Source organism: Microcaecilia unicolor, chromosome 9, assembly GCF_901765095.1.
Source record: "Microcaecilia unicolor chromosome 9, aMicUni1.1, whole genome shotgun sequence".
NCBI classification, from domain to species: domain Eukaryota; kingdom Metazoa; phylum Chordata; class Amphibia; order Gymnophiona; family Siphonopidae; genus Microcaecilia; species Microcaecilia unicolor.
In genome coordinates, this window is record NC_044039.1 from 100,145,242 (window position 1) to 100,164,445 (window position 19,204).

Consider the following 19,204-nt stretch of genomic DNA (forward strand, 5'->3'; position numbering starts at 1 on the left):
AATTATTAGGGGTATAGATATCAAGAAAATAAATACTCTGTGGCTTACTTGCAACAATATGTATCTACCCTCAGTATCCTTAGAGAGTACAGTAACATATTTTATTGATTTGTGCACCAAAACTGCAATCACCCCTTGAGTGTAACTCCCTTAATGGGGGAATTACTGATACCATGCTAAAAGCATTACAATTTACCCATAACAACATAAGAGTAGCCATACTGGGTCAGACCGATGGTCCATCTAGCCCAGTATCCTGTTTTCTAAACATTGGCCAAGCCAGGTCAGAAGTACCTGGCAGAAACCCAAATCGTGGCAATACAAATCCCAGGGCAAGTGGTTGCTTCCCATGTCTGTCTCAAAAGCAGACTATGGACTTTTCCTCCAGGAATTTGTCCAAATTGTTTTTAAACCCAGATATGCTAACCGCTATTACCACATCCTCCAGCAAAGAGTTCCTCCTATTTGTTTTAAAAATATTTCTATGTAACTTCCTCGAGTGTCCCCTTGTCTTTGTACTTTTGGAATGAGTAAAAACTCAATTTACTTTACTCATTCTACACCACTCAAGATTTTGTACACCTCAGTTATATCTGCCCTAATCTTTCTCTTTTCCAAGCTGAAGAACTCTAACCTCTTTAGCCTTTCCTCATACAAGAGTCATTTTTAGCAAATTCATTCTCCTTTAAAGTTGTACAGGTTTGGGGAACACTACCTCCTTCTTTAAAGCTATCTAGTTTGTGTTTTTTATTTCACAAGTTGATTAAAAAAAGCTATTTCAGAGATATTTAAATCGGGTTTAATCTGATACACTTGTCTTGTTAAGTCTTTTTCTAAATTGCCTTAGTTCCAATTTCATTGGAAATAGGTAGTATAGAAAACCAAAAGATTAGATGGAATTTTTAGGTGGACTGGTGGTGTGAGCTGGCTCTATATTATGAAGAAATGGAGAAGACAGTAAGGAAAGGGGTGAAAGAAGAAGGTTTGGACTAGCAAGTTGAAACAACCAAGTTGAAAAGTGCAAACATAATGAGACAAAATGGTATAAGTTGTCACACTATGTTTGCACTTTTCAACTACTGACACATTTCCCTTTTTTTCTGTTTGCTTTCCTCTACTTGCAAGCATGTCTGTTTGGGGACTGGAAGATGTAGTAAAAAAAATGTCTCATTAGGATGGCAGAGGCTGTATGAAGCATGTGTGTATCTTTGCATGTGTGTGTGTATGTGACTTTAGTCTTTGTCCTTTTGAGTACAGATAGACAGATGCTTGGGCAAACTGTAACTAATAATAAAATATTAACCTATGAAGTAAAAAATATCTAAAGATAATTGTTTAACCTGGTTTCTAAATATTTGACTAATGCCTAGATTTTCCTAAAACATTCTAACCTTGGAGGAGGAGGGGGGGAGTAAAAGAGAAAAATGGAAGGGGAGAAGTGGAATGAAAGAGGTCTGATCAGGGAGAAGGGGTCAGAGACAAGACTGTGCAAAATGTGTTCTGGTGTGCCTCCAGGATCTGGAAAATATGTTGTGAGAAAAAAAAAAGCCCCAGATGTTGAAACTACACACCTAGGGGGCAATTTTATATCTGGGCATAGGAGCCGACTCTGTGGGTGCTTGAGCAATCCCAATACAGTGCAATCCGCTTAAGTGCAAGGGTCTGGGACCAAAGAAATAACATGCAGTTAACCGGAGCGTGCACTTAACCGTTGTGACCCAAAGAAGCTTGACATCTGATAAACATATGCACAGTACTGTTTATTATATGTACAGTATACAGTCTCCATTAACTGACGTTAGGCTTACTTGAAGTAATCAGTGATAGTCCTCTGTACACTGTTGTGTCTGTGAGTTCCATAGACTATGTCTGCCAGACGGTAAAAACTGTCATAGCACTGACATCCAGTGGCCTCCAGATAGGCCTACACAGTGTTGACTCTCCAACGCTCTTGCAAAAGTGACAGGAGGTTGTTGAATTTTGTCAGCATGTGCCTCACTGCTCATTTCATCATCTGTTTCTTCATCAGCCGTTGCGTGTAGGCGCATATCTGGACATCAGTGCTGTCATCAGCTGTTTGTAGATCGTAATCAACAGCTACGTAGTGATGAAACTCCTCTTCAGTAACACCGGCTGGGATGTCAATAGCCTGTTCATTTGACGCGTTTGCAACAGCTGCATCTGTTTCTTCCCTCTCCACATCCTTAACAAAGCTTGCCCACTTGTGGCAGTTCACAATGGTTGCCTATGTAACATGATTCCAGGCTTCTTTCTGCATATGTAGGGAATCCCACAGTGATAGATTACGAGCCAGTTCAACAGCACGTTTATCCTTGGCAGTCTGGTAATCCATAACGCTCATCAGATGACGTAGCACAAGAGCCTGATAATGTTGTTTGAAATTGGCTGTTATGCCCTGATCCATAGGTTGGATCAGAGAGGTAGTGTTTGGTGGCAGGAAGACCACCTTGACATTAGACAACCTGACATCATCACCGTGTGCAGCACAATTATCACAAAGCAACAAAATCTGACACTTTTGTGCCTGCATTCTAGTGTCTAACTTCTTTAGCCACTGTATCCAAATTTCTCCGAGGACAAGCAGGCTGCTTGTTCTCACGACTGGGTTGACGTCCACGGCAGCCCCCACCAACCGGAACAAAACTTTACGGGCGGTCCCGCACGCAGGGCACGGCCACCGCGCATGCGCGGCCATCTTCCCGGCCGTGCGTGACCATTCCCGCTCAGTCTTTTCTTTTCCGCGCTGGAGAGAGCCGCGTTCGTCTCTCTCTCTCTGTCAGCCCCGGAAACCGGATCGCGCTTTCGCCGCGAGATTTTCTTCATTGTGTTTTTCCTTCACTTCTCTGTTTTATTTTGTAAAAAAAAAAAAACGAGAAGAACTTGTTTTCCCTCGTCTTTTTAGCGGGGGCGTCTCGTTGCGGCCTTGTGGCCGCGCGGTCGATTTATTTTTCGAGGTGTGAATTTTACCGCCACCATCAACGACTTTGACTTCGCCGACGCGATTTTTCCGTTGATGTCCTCGAAGGTCCCGAGTGGATTTAAGAAGTGTGGTCGGTGCGGCCGGCATATCTCGCAGACCGACACTCACGCTTGGTGCCTCCAGTGCCTCAGGCTGGAGCACGATACCAAGACTTGCACCTTGTGTCTCGGTTTACGGAAACGGACACAGGTGGCGAGGCAAGTTCTACGGGACCGTCTTTTTGGAACTTGCGCCGGCCCCTCGACGTCGACTTCGACGGCATCGGTATCGACGGCCGGGTCTTCGGTACCGGTACCGATGTCCATGAAATCGGCACCGACGGCACCAACCCCAGGAGTACAGGTCCCGTCGGCCCGCTGGTCTTCCAGAGACGGCAGGGGTGAGCAGCCGCGTAGGCAATCGGCCCCGGTCACTCCCTCTACCCAGGGCCCTCGGGACCGAACCCTGTCGGACCCGATCCCTCAAGGCCGAGGGGGATCTACCTCCTCCTCTTCAGTACCACTGAGCGCCGATGACGGGCACCGGAAAAAGACAAAAAAAGCAACGTCATCGGTCGCCCACGGCGCATATGGCTCCCGGCTCCAGAGATGATTCGACGCCGAGGAAGCGGCAGCGCCGAGAGGAGCGGTCCCCCTCTGTAGTAGAGGTATCGTCACGTCAGGGTGCCAGCACTTCGGTGCCGTCTCCTGGACCCGAACAGCTTCCAGCACCGACACCTCTACCGGCCCCCTCGCCTTTCCCAACAGCGGGCCTGGACGAGTGCCTCCGAGCCATCCTTCTGGGGATCCTGGAAGGGCTGACGTGCCAGACTGTGCTGGCGCCGGGGGTGCTTGCCCTCGGCGCCGTTGATGGAGGCGCCGGCGTGCTCTAGCCCGGTGCCGAGGCCTTCGACGATGACGACGCTTGCGGTGCCGGTCTCGACCGCCACGCAGGTGGAGTCGACGTCGATGGAGGGAGCTTCATCCCCGCCGGCGCGGGAGCCCACCGCCTGACGACGCCACCGAGGACTCGGTGCCTCGAAGTCAAGCCGGGCCCGGTTGAGGTCTGAGCTACAGGAGCTCATGTCCGACACTGAGGAAGAGGCCTCGTGGGGGGAGGAGGAGGACCCCAGATATTTCTCCTCAGAGGAGTCTGTGGGCCTTCCCTCCGACCCCACTCCTTCACCAGAGAGGAAGCTCTCGCCACCTGAGAGTCTCTCCTTTGCCTCCTTCGTCAGGGATATGTCGATTTGCATTCCCTTCCCCGTGGTCTCTGTGGATGAGCCGAGGGCTGAGATGCTCGAGGTCCTCGACTATCCATCACCACCTAGAGAGTCCTCCACAGTACCGTTGCACAATGTCCTCAAAGAGACACTGCTTCGGAACTGGTTGAGACCTTTATCTAATCCCACCATCCCCAAGAAAGCGGAGTCCCAATACAGGATCCACTCTGACCCAGAGTTAATGCGGCCTCAATTGCCTCATGACTCGGCGGTCGTGGACTCTACTCTCAAGAGGGCACAGAGTTCGAGGGATACCGCCTCGGCGCCCCCGGGCCGGGAGTCTCGCACTCTGGACTCGTTTGGGAGGAAGGCCTACCAATCTTCAATGCTCGTGACCCGCATCCAGTCCTACCAGCTCTACACGAGCATACACATGCGGAATAATGTGAAGCAACTGGCGGACCTGGTTGACAAGCTCCCCCCGGGGCAGTCCAGGCCTTTTCAGGAGGTGGTCAGGCAGCTGAAGGCGTGCAGAAAGTTCCTGTCCAGGAGTACAGTGGGGGAAATAAGTATTTGATCCCTTGCTGATTTTGTAAGTTTGCCCACTGACAAAGACATGAGCAGCCCATAATTGAAGGGTAGGTTATTGGTAACAGTGAGAGATAGCACATCACAAATTAAATCCGGAAAATCACATTGTGGAAAGTATATGAATTTATTTGCATTCTGCAGAGGGAAATAAGTATTTGATCCCCCACCAACCAGTAAGAGATCTAGCCCCTACAGACCAGGTAGATGCTCCAAATCAACTCGTTACCTGCATGACAGACAGCTGTCGGCAATGGTCACCTGTATGAAAGACACCTGTCCACAGACTCAGTGAATCAGTCAGACTCTAACCTCTACAAAATGGCCAAGAGCAAGGAGCTGTCTAAGGATGTCAGGGACAAGATCATACACCTGCACAAGGCTGGAATGGGCTACAAAACCATCAGTAAGACGCTGGGCGAGAAGGAGACAACTGTTGGTGCCATAGTAAGAAAATGGAAGAAGTACAAAATGACTGTCAATCGACAAAGATCTGGGGCTCCACGCAAAATCTCACCTCGTGGGGTATCCTTGATCATGAGGAAGGTTAGAAATCAGCCTACAACTACAAGGGGGGAACTTGTCAATGATCTCAAGGCAGCTGGGACCACTGTCACCACGAAAACCATTGGTAACACATTACGACATAACGGATTGCAATCCTGCAGTGCCCGCAAGGTCCCCCTGCTCCGGAAGGCACATGTGACGGCCCGTCTGAAGTTTGCCAGTGAACACCTGGATGATGCCGAGAGTGATTGGGAGAAGGTGCTGTGGTCAGATGAGACAAAAATTGAGCTCTTTGGCATGAACTCAACTCGCCATGTTTGGAGGAAGAGAAATGCTGCCTATGACCCAAAGAACACCGTCCCCACTGTCAAGCATGGAGGTGGAAATGTTATGTTTTGGGGGTGTTTCTCTGCTAAGGGCACAGGACTACTTCACCGCATCAATGGGAGAATGGATGGGGCCATGTACCGTACAATTCTGAGTGACAACCTCCTTCCCTCCGCCAGGGCCTTAAAAATGGGTCGTGGCTGGGTCTTCCAGCACGACAATGACCCAAAACATACAGCCAAGGCAACAAAGGAGTGGCTCAGGAAGAAGCACATTAGGGTCATGGAGTGGCCTAGCCAGTCACCAGACCTTAATCCCATTGAAAACTTATGGAGGGAGCTGAAGCTGCGAGTTGCCAAGCGACAGCCCAGAACTCTTAATGATTTAGAGATGATCTGCAAAGAGGAGTGGACCAAAATTCCTCCTGACATGTGTGCAAACCTCATCATCAACTACAGAAGACGTCTGACCGCTGTGCTTGCCAACAAGGGTTTTGCCACCAAGTATTAGGTCTTGTTTGCCAGAGGGATTAAATACTTATTTCCCTCTGCAGAATGCAAATAAATTCATATACTTTCCACAATGTGATTTTCCGGATTTAATTTGTGATGTGCTATCTCTCACTGTTACCAATAACCTACCCTTCAATTATGGGCTGCTCATGTCTTTGTCAGTGGGCAAACTTACAAAATCAGCAAGGGATCAAATACTTATTTCCCCCACTGTATATATGACACCTGTGATGTGGCATCTCGTGCTGCGGCCCAAGGTATAGTGATGCGCAGGCTCTCATGGCTGCGTGCCTCTGACCTGGACAACCGCACCCAGCAGCGGCTGGCCGATGTCCCTTGCCGGGAGGATAATATTTTTGGTGAGAAGGTCGAGCAGTTGGTGGACCAACTACATCAGCGGGAAACCGCCCTCGACAAGCTCTCCCACCGGGCGCCTTCAGCATCCACCTCAGCAGGTGGACGTTTTTCCCGGGCCAGGCAGGCTGCGCCCTACGCCTACAACAAGCGTAGGTACACCCAGCCGGCCCGAAGGCCTCGTCAGGCACAGGGACAGTCCCAGCGCGCTTGTTCTCGTCAACAGCGTGCGCCTAAGCAGCCCCCCGGTGCCTCCACAGCAAAAACCGGGGACGGGTTTTTGACTGGATCCATGGGAACATAGCCGCCATCAAAGTGTCCGTGCCGGACGATCTGCCAGTCGGGGAGAGGTTAAAACTTTTTCACCAAAGGTGGCCTCTAATAACCTCTGACCAGTGGGTTCTCCAAATAGTGCGGTGCGGATACGCCCTGAATTTGGCCTCCCCTCCACCAAATTGTCCTCCGGGAGCCCAATCCTTCAGCTCCCAGCACAAGCAGGTACTTGCAGAGGAAATCTCCGCCCTTCTCAGCGCCAATGCGGTCGAGCCCGTGCCCGGGGAGGAAGGGCAGGGATTCTATTCCAGGTACTTCCTTGTGGAAAAGAAAACAGGGGGGATGCGCCCCATCCTAGACCTGAGAGGCCTGAACAAATATCTGGTCAAAGAGAAGTTCAGGATGCTTTCCTTGGGCACCCTTCTGCCAATGATTCAGAAAAACGATTGGCTATGTTCCCTGGATTTAAAGGACGCATACACTCACATCCCGATACTGCCAGCTCACAGACAGTATCTCAGATTCCGCCTGGGGACACGGCACTTTCAATATTGTGTGCTGCCCTTTGGGCTTGCCTCTGCCCCCCGGGTGTTCACGAAGTGTCTCGTGGTGGTCGCGGCGTATGTACGCAAGCTGGGAGTGCACGTGCTCCCATATCTCGACGATTGGCTGGTCAAGAACACCTCGGAGGCAGGAGCTCTCCGGTCCATGCAGTGCACTATTCACCTCCTGGAGCTGCTGGGGTTTGTGATAAATTACCCAAAGTCCCATCTCCAGCCAGTCCAATCTCTGGAATTCATAGGAGCTCTGCTGAATTCTCAGACGGCTCAGGCCTTTCTTCCTGAAGTGAGGGCCCACAACCTCCTGTCCCTCGCTTCCCAGACCAGAGCGTCTCAGCAGGTCACAGCTTGGCAGATGTTGAGACTCCTAGGTCATATGGCCTCCACAGTTCATGTGACTCCCATGGCTCGTCTTCACATGAGATCTGCTCAATGGACCCTAGCTTCCCAGTGGTGCCAGGCCACCGGGAATCTAGAAGATGTCATCCGCCTCTCCATCAGTTGCCGCACTTCACTGCACTGGTGGACCATTCGGACCAATTTGACCCTGGGACGCCCATTCCAAATTCCACAGCCCACGAAAGTGCTAACGACGGATGCATCTCGCCTGGGTTGGGGAGCTCATGTCGATGGGCTTCACACCCAGGGACTGTGGTCCCTCCAGGAAAAAGATCTTCAGATCAACCTCCTGGAGCTCCGAGCGGTCTGGAATGCACTGAAGGCTTTCAGAGATCGGCTGTCCTGTCAAATTATCCAAATTCGGACAGACAATCAGGTTGCAATGTATTACATCAACAAGCAGGGGGGCACCGGATCTCGCCCCCTGTGTCAGGAAGCTGTCGGGATGTGACGTTGGGCCTGCCAGTTCGGCATGCTTCTCCAAGCCACATACCTGGCAGATGTAAACAACAGTTTGGCCGACAGACTGAGCAGAGTCATGCAACCGCACGAGTGGTTGCTCCATTCCAGAGTGGTACGCAAGATCTTCCGAGAGTGGGGCACTCCCTCGGTGGACCTTTTCGCCTCTCAGACCAACCACAAGCTGCCTCTGTTCTGTTCCAGACTACAGGCACACGGCAGACTAGCGTCGGATGCCTTTCTCCTCCATTGGGGGACCGGCCTCCTGTATGCTTATCCTCCCATACCTTTGGTGGGGAAGACCTTACTGAAGCTCAAGCAAGACCACGGCACCATGATTCTGATAGCGCCCTTTTGGCCCCGCCAGATCTGGTTCCCTCTTCTTCTGGAGTTGTCCTCCGAAGAACCGTGGAGATTGGAGTGTTTTCCGACTCTCATTTCGCAGAACGACGGAGCGCTTCTGCACCCAAACCTTCAGTCTCTGGCTCTCACGGCCTGGATGTTGAGGGCGTAGACTTCGCTTCGTTGGGTCTGTCTGAGGGTGTCTCCCGTGTCTTGCTTGCCTCTAGGAAGGATTCTACTAAAAAGAGTTACTTTTTCAAGTGGAGGAGATTTGTCATTTGGTGTGAGAGCAAGGCCCTAGAACCTCGGTCTTGTCCTGCACAGAACCTGCTTGAATACCTTCTGCACTTATCAGAGTCTGGCCTCAAGACCAACTCAGTAAGGAATCACCTTAGTGCGATTAGTGCTTACCATCTTCGTGTAGAGGGTAAAGCCATCTCTGGAGAGCCTTTAGTCGTTCGATTCATGAGAGGCTTGCTTTTGTCAAAGCCCCCTGTCAAGCCTCCTGCAGTGTCATGGGATCTCAACGTCGTCCTCACCCAGCTCCTTTCGAGCCACTGAATTCATGCCATCTGAAGTACTTGACCTGGAAGGTCATTTTCTTGGTGGCAGTTACTTCAGCTCGTAGGGTCAGTGAGCTTCAAGCCCTGGTAGCTCATGCTCCGTATACTAAATTTCATCATAACAGAGTAGTGCTCCGCACTCACCCTAAGTTCCTGCCAAAGGTGGTGTCGGAGTTCCATCTTAACCAGTCAATTGTCTTGCCAACATTCTTTCCCAGACCGCATACCCGCCCTGCTGAACGTCAGTTGCACACATTGGACTGCAAGCGAGCGTTGGCCTTCTATTTGGAGCGGACACAGCCCCACAGACAGTCCGCCCAATTGTTTGTTTCTTTCGACCCCCAATAGGAAAGGGGTCGCTGTCGGGAAACGCACCATCTCCAATTGGCTAGCAGATTGCATTTCCTTCACTTACGCCCAGGCTGGGCTGACTCTTGAGGGTCATGTCACGGCTCATAGTGTCCGAGCCATGGCAGCGTCGGTGGCTCACTTGAAGTCAGCCACTATTGAAGAGATTTGCAAGGCTGCGACGTGGTCATCTGTCCACACATTCACATCACATTACTGCCTCCAGCAGGATACCCGACACGACAGTCGGTTCGGGCAGTCGGTGCTGCAGAATCTGTTTGGGGTTTAAATCCAACTCCACCCTCCAGGACCCGAATTTATTCTGGTCAGGCTGCACTCTCAGTTAGTTGTTTTTCGTAGGTCAATTTCTGTTATGCCCTCGCCGTTGCGAGGTTCAATTGACCTGGGTTCTTGTTTTGAGTGAGCCTGAGAGCTAGGGATACCCCAGTCGTGAGAACAAGCAGCCTGCTTGTCCTCGGAGAAAGCGAATGATACATACCTGTAGCAGGTGTTCTCCGAGGACAGCAGGCTGATTGTTCTCACCTACCCTCCCTCCTCCCCTTTGGAGTTGCGTTTTTGATTATTTTTGCTTGTCATTCAACTGAGCGGGAACGGTCGCGCACGGGCGGGAAGACGGCCGCGCATGCGCGGTGGGCGTGCCCTGCGTGCGGGACCGCACGCAAAGTTTTGTTCCGGTTGGTGGGGGCTGCCGTGGATGTCAACCCAGTCGTGAGAACAATCAGCCTGCTGTCCTCGGAGAACACCTGCTAAAGGTATGTATCATTCACTTTCCCCAGTCATCCATGAATTTGCGTTAGCCTCGTATGACACAGGAAGTCGCTTAACATTCTTGAAGCAAACGGGGTTGTTTGCTCTTTCCAATGAGTGGTTCCAACTTCTCACTTCCATCCATATTGCAGCAAAGGAGGATCGTCAGTCGGTCCTTCGACGTTTTACTTTCTGTAGTTTCAGCTTGTTTGAATGCAAGTGTTCCATCAGGAATAGCTCGCAAGTAGAGACCATTTTCGTCAGCATTGAAAATGTCATGAGGTGCAAACTCAAGATGGTGAACTGAAACAACCCAATTTTCAGCACCAAAGCCATCAGCGTCTTGTTTTTCACCATGCTGTTTCTTGAATTTTATGTTGTTCCTCTCCTTCCATCTCCAACCATCCAACAGTGGCTTTGAATTCAGTTAGTCCAATACTTTCAGCTAGCTGATTAACTTTCTCCATAAGCAGTGGACCACTGACAGGAAACTGTCTGCTCCTGACTTGAGAAAACCACCGAAGAAGAGCATCTTCTACATCCTCAGCTTTTCCCACCCGTTTTCGTTTCCTGTGTGGATTTGTATTGTTTTGCCAATCTTCCAGAAGCTGATCTTTCTGCTTCAAGATACGTGAAATTTGACTAGGATTGACACCATATTCTTTAGCAATAGATGCTTGACTTTGTTTTCTAATTTTTTAAGAACTTCATTCAGCCAGTGTTAAAGTGTTACAGTTGTGCGACGACAACAGTGACTCCAGTGTACACTCTAAACAACTTTCTTTTGCTTATTCTGCCTGTGGAAGTTAACCAACGAGATTTCAAATTTACCACCCCTTTGTCACGTGCTAATCGGCTTCCATATTCCATGCGTGCGCTTATGCGGAGTCTTTCCTGCAGAGGAGCGGTCTTAAACCATGCATATAAGCAAATCTTGCACTTATCAGTGGTGCGCTAAACCGAAGTTTGTCCCCATAGAAATTGATGGCGCCAAAAACGGGACAAAAAGTATGGCATGCAGTTAAACAGAGCATGCGCTTATCCGACGTGCACTTAAATGGAGTGCACTGTATTGAGAAAATTGCTTGTATATGTCTAGGGAGGGGTTATTTCCATTGGGCTTAGAACCCCCAATAATTTTGAAAAGTTGGCTCCAATGTATCTAGGCACCCCCCCCCCCCCCCCCCCCCCCCCCCCCATTTAGGTACTGAGTGGTGATAGCGTACTGTATAAGAACATCTGGGTGCCCGGATTCCATTATAGAATACTAGCATAACCTGGCATCGATGAGCCATATATTTACATGCATGCAGGTAGACAGCCTTAGACCTGGCATAACTGTGAGTGCCTAAATGCAGCAGGGTTATGTGTACATTACTGAATTCTATAAGTTATGTGCATAACTGGGAACCCAATCCGTCTGTACGCTACCTTTGCATTTACACACACCCTTATAAACTGTTAGGCACCCTGCTAGTAGAGAGGAGTCAATGCTGCTGATTGACAGCAGATGAACCAGCAAAGGCAAAACTTACAGAACCTGCTAGGAGACTGGCCCTTAGGTTCCTCAGCCTGCAGCTGCGACCTGCCTTGCAGTATAAAGTGTTCCAAAATCTGGGCCTCTAGAAGATTAGGTTCCATGTGTGTATTTGTGGAGCCCCAGTGTGTGAACAATTTAATTTAGACTATGCATCAGATAGTCTGAAGCAGACATCGAATTACCGAAACATGGTTCCTTGTCGAGTCTGATTGAGTCTGACTGTATGTGATTCATTTTGTCCAATAAAATATCAATCTCTGGGTTTGGCCTTTCTTGTGTAAGACAAGTGGCCTGTCCCTACTGTTTTGCTTTTGGACCCTGCTAGCACTGGCATGCATAAGTTTATACTTACCTACAAAAATGCTGATATTCTGTACATTTACATGTACAAGGGGTGCATAAATGTGGGCAGCCAGTCACAGAACTGCCCTTCACAGGTGCCCTTCTCCTATCCCTTTCTTCTTCATGGACAGAAATTAACTAAAGCTGGGGCCAGTTCAGAACCTTGCTGTGGCAGTGAAGGCAGGAGCAAGCTGTTGAGACATACAGGGTCATCTGCTTGCATTGCTGTCAAGTCCCACCTCCCATACAGAAACTGAGAGGTAATTTGAACAAATAACTTTGATCATTGAAATCAGCAAGTAGTCAATTAGCTGTCTAAAAAATGGGGATGGCCAAAATGTTCTCTGAGGTGATATTTAGCTGTTAGATGAATAATTTATTCTAACTGGCACTGCAGAAATAGCAGGTATAACATTAAGTAAATCAGTTATTTAGTTAAAGGTATATGTAAATTTTTAGCAGAGTCATTTGGACAGATAGCACCACTGAAAATCCATATAACCAAATAACTGATCTTTTTAAAGTAAAAGTGTGACTATCTGGCTGAATGTTTTCCTCTAAATGTTTAAGGCTCTGTAACTTGAACCACTGCAAAAACATCAGTGTTTGTTTCATTTTGGCTTTATGTGGAAATCTAGTTACCATTTTAGCCTTTCTGCTGGTGAGTAGATGGTCTGTTCAAGCTGTGTTCTGCTTGCTTATGACATCAGAGAATTCCCAGTCTCTATCATAATCAGAAATGACACAACTCTACTAAGCAAGCAATCTGATTTCCAGTGAACAGTGTCTGTCAAAGAGGCTGAGTAAGTAAGTCTAGAAATGTGAGCAGATACCAGTTAGAAATGGTAACTTGTTTCCATGGCCCACTATCAGCAACCTTGCTTTAAATACATTTTTGTCTGGGTTTTGTCATGACAGGAAACTTGGTGTTTTTATGGCGGGCTGAAATCATAAGAACATGAGAATAGCCATACTGGGTCAGACCAATAGTCCATCTAGCCCAGTATTTTGCTTCCAACAGTGACCAATCCATGTGACAAGTACCTGGCAGAAATCCAAGTAGTAAAAACATTTCATGCTATCGATCTCAGGGCAAGCTGTGGCTTTCCCCATGTCTGTCTCAATAAAAGACTATGGACTTTTCTTCCAGGAACTTGTCCAAATCTGTTTTAAACCCAGATATGCTACCATTGTTACCACATCCTCCAGCAATGAGTTCCAGAGTATAATTATTCCTTGAGTGACAAATATTTCCTCCTATTTGTTTTGCAAGCATTTCCATGTACTTTTTGAGTGAAAAATTGATTCATGTTTACCCGTTGTACCTGTAGTGCTACCCTGCTGCTTATCTGGTCATTCAGTTCTTGCCTCCTCCCCTCCACCAGACCTCACCAAGGTGTAAATTTCTTGCATTTACTGCCAACTGTTTTCCTCAGCCTTCAGCAGACCCTTTGCTTCCCCCATTCCTCTTTTGTTTCTACTGCTTCTCAACAACGCCCCCCCCCCCCCCTCCCTATGACTACAGCTGCTTTCCCATTGGCTAGATCCTTCCACAGCCTCTGAACTGGAAGGGGAAAAATTAGAAGGGTAATAGAGTGCTAAACCTTAAATAACTTCCAGACATTTTGTAGACCTCAATCATATCCCCCATCAACCATCTTTTTTCCAAGCTGGAGAGCCCTAACCTCTTTTGCCTTTCCTCATCTGTGTGGCCAGGGCTCTGTGGAATCGCTTCTCAGATGTGAAACTTTGTATACTAATTTATACTTTTTCTGCCATCTTCATTCCCTATGCACAGGGCAGTGATGACCTGCAACTGTGATTGCTTCTGTTGGTGCCTTTTCTGGACCTTGGTGCTGTTTCTCCTTGGGTGGCCCCTGAGTATAATCTTTGGTGCCATTTATGGCTTACTGTCCCCTTTGACCACTTTTGTGGGGCTCAGTGAAGTAACAAATCTCCTACTGAAGGGTGCAAGCCTAGGCCGGACCTGCGCAGAGAATGCTAGAAGAAGCAAACCCTGCTGCTAAAGATGCAACGAAGAATTATATGCTATCACTATCCCACAGTCATCTGTAGCATCTTACCCATTTCTGGAGAGCATTGAGGAAAAGATTGGGTCTGACATTATTTCTGTTCCACTGGTGAAATGAAATAAACTTTAAACAAAGATTTCTGGAGGAAGGAATAATTTGTGTTTTCACAGAGCTGTTTAACCTCTGGCCAAAGCAGAGCATGATGTGCAGTGGCGTAGGAAGGGGGGGGTGGGAGGTGCGGTCTGCCCCAGGTGTACACGCTTGGGGGGGTACCGGCCCCGCTGGTTCCCTGCTCCCTCTGCCCCGGAACAGGTTACTTCCTGTTCCGGGGCAGAGAGAGCAGGGAACCAGCGGGGCCGACGCAGCTCCGAGTGACATGCACTCAGGGCGGATCGGCCCTCCCGTAGGTAAGAATGCGGTCCGGGGGGGTGCACCACAGAGGGGGGGGGGTCAAGCCGTGCTGCACCCGGGGGGGGGTGCGCAGCGGCGACCCACCCCGGGTGCCATTAGCCCTCGCTACGGCACTGATGTGTGACAATTTTTAGAGGGAAATTAACTCAGTTATTTATGAGTAAATGGAGACACAAGGAGATAAAAAGGCTCATTTTCAAAGCATATCGACTTACAAAGTTATATAGGTTACTATGGTGCTCATTTTCAAAGGAGAAAAACATCCAAAAAGTGGCATAAAGCCACATTTGGATATTATTCTCACAAAAATGTTCAAATTTGTATTTTCAAATCCATATTTTAGACATTTTTTTATAAATTCCATCAAAAGTGTGTTCAAATCACAAGGGGGCATGTCGGGGGTGTTTCGAAGGCGGGATTAGGGTGTGCCTAACACATGGACATTTTACGATCATAATGGAACACAAACAAAAATGTCCAGGACTAAAACCAAGATGTTTTAGTCTAGACCTGTTTTCAGAATGAATACGGCACAAAAAGGTGCCCTAAATGACCAGATGACCACTGAAGGGAATCAGGGGTGACTTCCCAATCCCCCCCCCCCCAAAAAAAAAAAAGTGAATAAAAATATGACTTACCAGCCTCTGTGACAGCCTCAGATGTTAAAGTCGGGCCTATAAGAGCAGCATGCAGGTCCCTGGAGTAGTGTAGTGGTCGGTGCAGTGTACAGTGGGGAACCCCGGACCCTATTTCCCTCTACCTGTCACACGTGGTGGAAACTGTGACACCTTCCAAAGTCACCAAAACCCTACTGTACCCACATATAGGTGCCCCCTTCACCCATAAGGGCTATCGTAGTGGTGTACAGTGGGGGACAATAGGTTTTCGAGGGCTCAGGGGACAAGATAAGGGAGCAAAGGTGAGATGTGTATCTGGGAGCATTTTCATGACGTGCACAGAAGTGCCCTCTAGGGTGCCCAATTGCTCTCCTGGGAGGGATGTTTGGGGACCAGTCTACTAAAAATGCTGGTTCCTCCTACATGCCAATGACATGAATCTGTACCTTTTGCACTTATTCATATTTTGTTTTTGAAAATAGACCCCCCCCCCCCCAAAAAAAAAACGTCCAAAGCACAAAACCTTATTCGATGCAGCATTAAAAAAAAAAAAAGATAGATGTTTTTCTTTTTTGAAAATGACCATCTTTCCTATTCGGATTTTGGATGTTTTACACAAAACATCCAAAATCAGACTTAGATGTCAAACTGAAAATGCCCCTCCATGTAAATTTGTAAGTCTATGTGCTTTGAAAATAGTCACACAGAATCAATATTGAGGTGGAATTAGAAGTCATGTTTAAGAATTTTCTGGACTGGTATTTCTGTGCTCTATCCATTGAGTCACATCTTTTTGAACACTCAGAAGTCTCTCTAATGCATGGCATTGATGCTACCAGGACCGAATAAGCACAATATTATGCTCTATTTAGCTTTCTTTGTTGGTTCAAAAAGAATATAGAATGGTTACAGTGTTAGGTGAATTTTCAGAGGAATTTGCTAGTAACTTAATAGTTAGCTGGGTGATTTCCCCAGAATGGAAAATTCCCTTCACTTAGTATACATACAGGTATATATGTACCAGTGGACTTTTCCATTCTAGCCCATATGTTCAAAGGGAAACTATTAATATAAAACTTTCTCTACCAGTGAGACAGAAACGCACACACATGCATATGCATACACTCTCACTCTTCAGACACACGCATGCATGGTTTCATTCTTCACACTCATGCATACTCTTATTCTTTAAATTGCACTCACTCTTCTGGTGCTCTCATGCACAAGGAGGTTTGATAACAGGAGACAGCATGAGCCTATCTGGCCCATTATGTGGGTTGAAGCCAGTAGACAGAGCTTATTGCCCTATCAATTTCATTGTTTTGGGTGAGTTGGTGGTGGCTGCATTGGGCAGAATTAAAACGTCCTTGGGTGGAGTGGGTGGAGACCAGATTCAGCCTTGTGACATCATGCCGTCTCATGTTATCAAGCCTTGTTCATACACATGTATGTACTCTGTCACTTTTCAGACACTCTCTGTTTTCTAATGCTGTCCTGCTGCTCATCTGGTCATTCAGTTCATGCCTCTTCCCCTTCACTAGGCCTGGCCACCAACATGTAAATTTCTTGCATTTGCTGCCAATTGTTTTCCTCAGCCTGCAGCAGACCCTTCATTTTCTCCATCCCTCTTTTGCTTCTACTACTTCTCAACGACCCCCCCCCCCTCTCGAACACTCATTGGCTCTCTCCAAGGCCCCATGCAGAACTCACTCTCCGACATAGCACTTACAGCTCAGCCCCTTCTCCCTATGACTACAGCTGCCTTCCCATTGGCTGGATCCCTCCACAGCCTCTGAACTGGAAGGTGGAAAATTAGAGAGGTAGTAGAGGGCTAAACTTTAAATAACATCCAGACATTTTGGTGTTTTCTTTCACAATATGTCACATTGCTCGATACACACTATATTTGGTTTTCACTCTTTTTAGCAATGACTTTGAGACTACTCCAGCCACCTGATCAGATCATTACATCATCTTCTTTCTTCTACTAATCTAGCCCTCTCTTCCAGATCACACATTGTAGCACCCACCTACTAGGAATCTCTCCAGCATTGACCCAGCACTACTTCCCTCCCTTGGCTCCTTCTTTCCCTTGGATTATGCTAACCATGCTCTCAAAGCAGGCCAATCTATGGAACTCCATCTTGACCTTTCAGCTTGACCTTGTTTGTCCTATGCCCATGTCTAAATAATCTTCTTCCATCAACTCCAAACCATAGTTCCATGAAGAGCTACATCTTCTGAAGTGACAAATGTGCCATGCTGAGAGGAAATTGTGGAAACAAAGATCACCATATTTCCTTATGTCTTACAAAACCTGCTATAGCCATTATTACTCAAAGGTTAAACAAGCCAAGAAATCATACTATACATCACAGATACCTAAGGCAGCAAACAAGCCACAGAAACTTTTCTCTGTTTTATCAGAACTTCCTCTAGCCACCTTTCGGCTGACACTCTTGTTCAGTCTTTTATCACTAAGGTTAAGATACTTCAACAATCATTGTTTCCTTTGCCTTCCTCTTCTACTGCAAATACTACTTAACTCCCTATTACTCCAATTCCACTCTCCACATTGTCTTCAGTCTCCAAGAGGGTCTCCCTAGTACTACCTACATCTTAAACTCATTCTTCCATATTCCAACTTATACTCAATAAAATAGTGCGCTCGACAAAAGTCACCAACTGTGATCCTAGCCCATCATCATGGATTGCCATACTTCATAATGGCCTACTTCCTGTGGCTTTTCTACCCATAGCAAAGAGGCTTACCACTTGGGAATTCTGAGAACCCTGAAAATGAGCACTAAGCATTCTGCTCTCAAGAAGCCTTCCAAAAAATCCTGTGTTAGCATCCAGCTGCCACCCCAATCTCAAATCTCTATTTCATCTCTAATCTAGCTGAGAGAATTGTCTTCCAGCAACTCCTACAACATATTTTGATCAGACAAATGTTCTACACCCACATCAATCTGGGGTTTTGACCCAGACAATGTGCGGAACCTGTTCTAACAACTCTATTAAGCGATCTCCATTCTGCCCTTGACAATGGTAAATTAGCACTATTTGTCTCACTTGATTTGTCTGTCACTTTCAATCTGGTAGACCAGTCGATTTTAATATCACATCTAGTTGACATAGGTATCTCTGATGCTGTTCTTTGATGGTTTTCCTCCTTTCTTAATGGAAGGACTTTTACTGTTTCTTTTTCCTCTTTACTATTCACTGTTTATCAGCTTGACTCGTGTACCCTAGGTCTCAGTGCTGGCTCCACTTATTTTTAATATCTTTTTGAGCCCACTGACAACCCTAATACAGGATATAGGAATAGCAGCTTTCTACTATGCAGATGATATACTATTAGTTCCCTATTCTGACTCTTTTCTCTGATATCTCAGCATTTCAAAAATGCTTGAGGCTTTAGCATCATCTCTTCTTGGCTTCATCAGAATCACTTAGCCATGAATCATTCAAAAACATTAGCTGCTTGGATCACAGGACATCCCCGTCCCCAATGCTTGTTCCACAACTACATGGATCTTCTCTCACCTTTGTTACACACTTTAAGTGTCTTTGTGTGATCCTAGATCATGAATTATCGTTTGAACATCAAGTAGCAGCCTAGTCAAGATTCGTTTCTTTGGTTTGAGAAAGTTCTGCTCCATTCTCTTTTTCCTTGATCAGCCTTCACAAGTGATCCTCCTCTACACACTTCTTATTTCCCGTTTTGGATTACTGCAATATAACATACTAGGTTTTGCCACAATCACTTGTTAGATGCCTGCAATCTGTGCAAAACACTGCCATAGGAATCCTTTCACATGCCATAAAATTCAATCACATTATTCCAGGGGTATGTCACCTCTGGCTGTCTATCCAATATTGTATTCAGTACAAAATACTTGCATTAACTCATAAGGTATTACCCACAGGCATTCTTCATCTGTCATTCCTTATGCCCCTACTAGAGTTTTACTCTCTTTTAACAATCGTTGTTTGCACATTCTCTTGGGTTTTTTCTAAATCACAAGGTTAGAAGCCACAAGACAAAGTACCTTG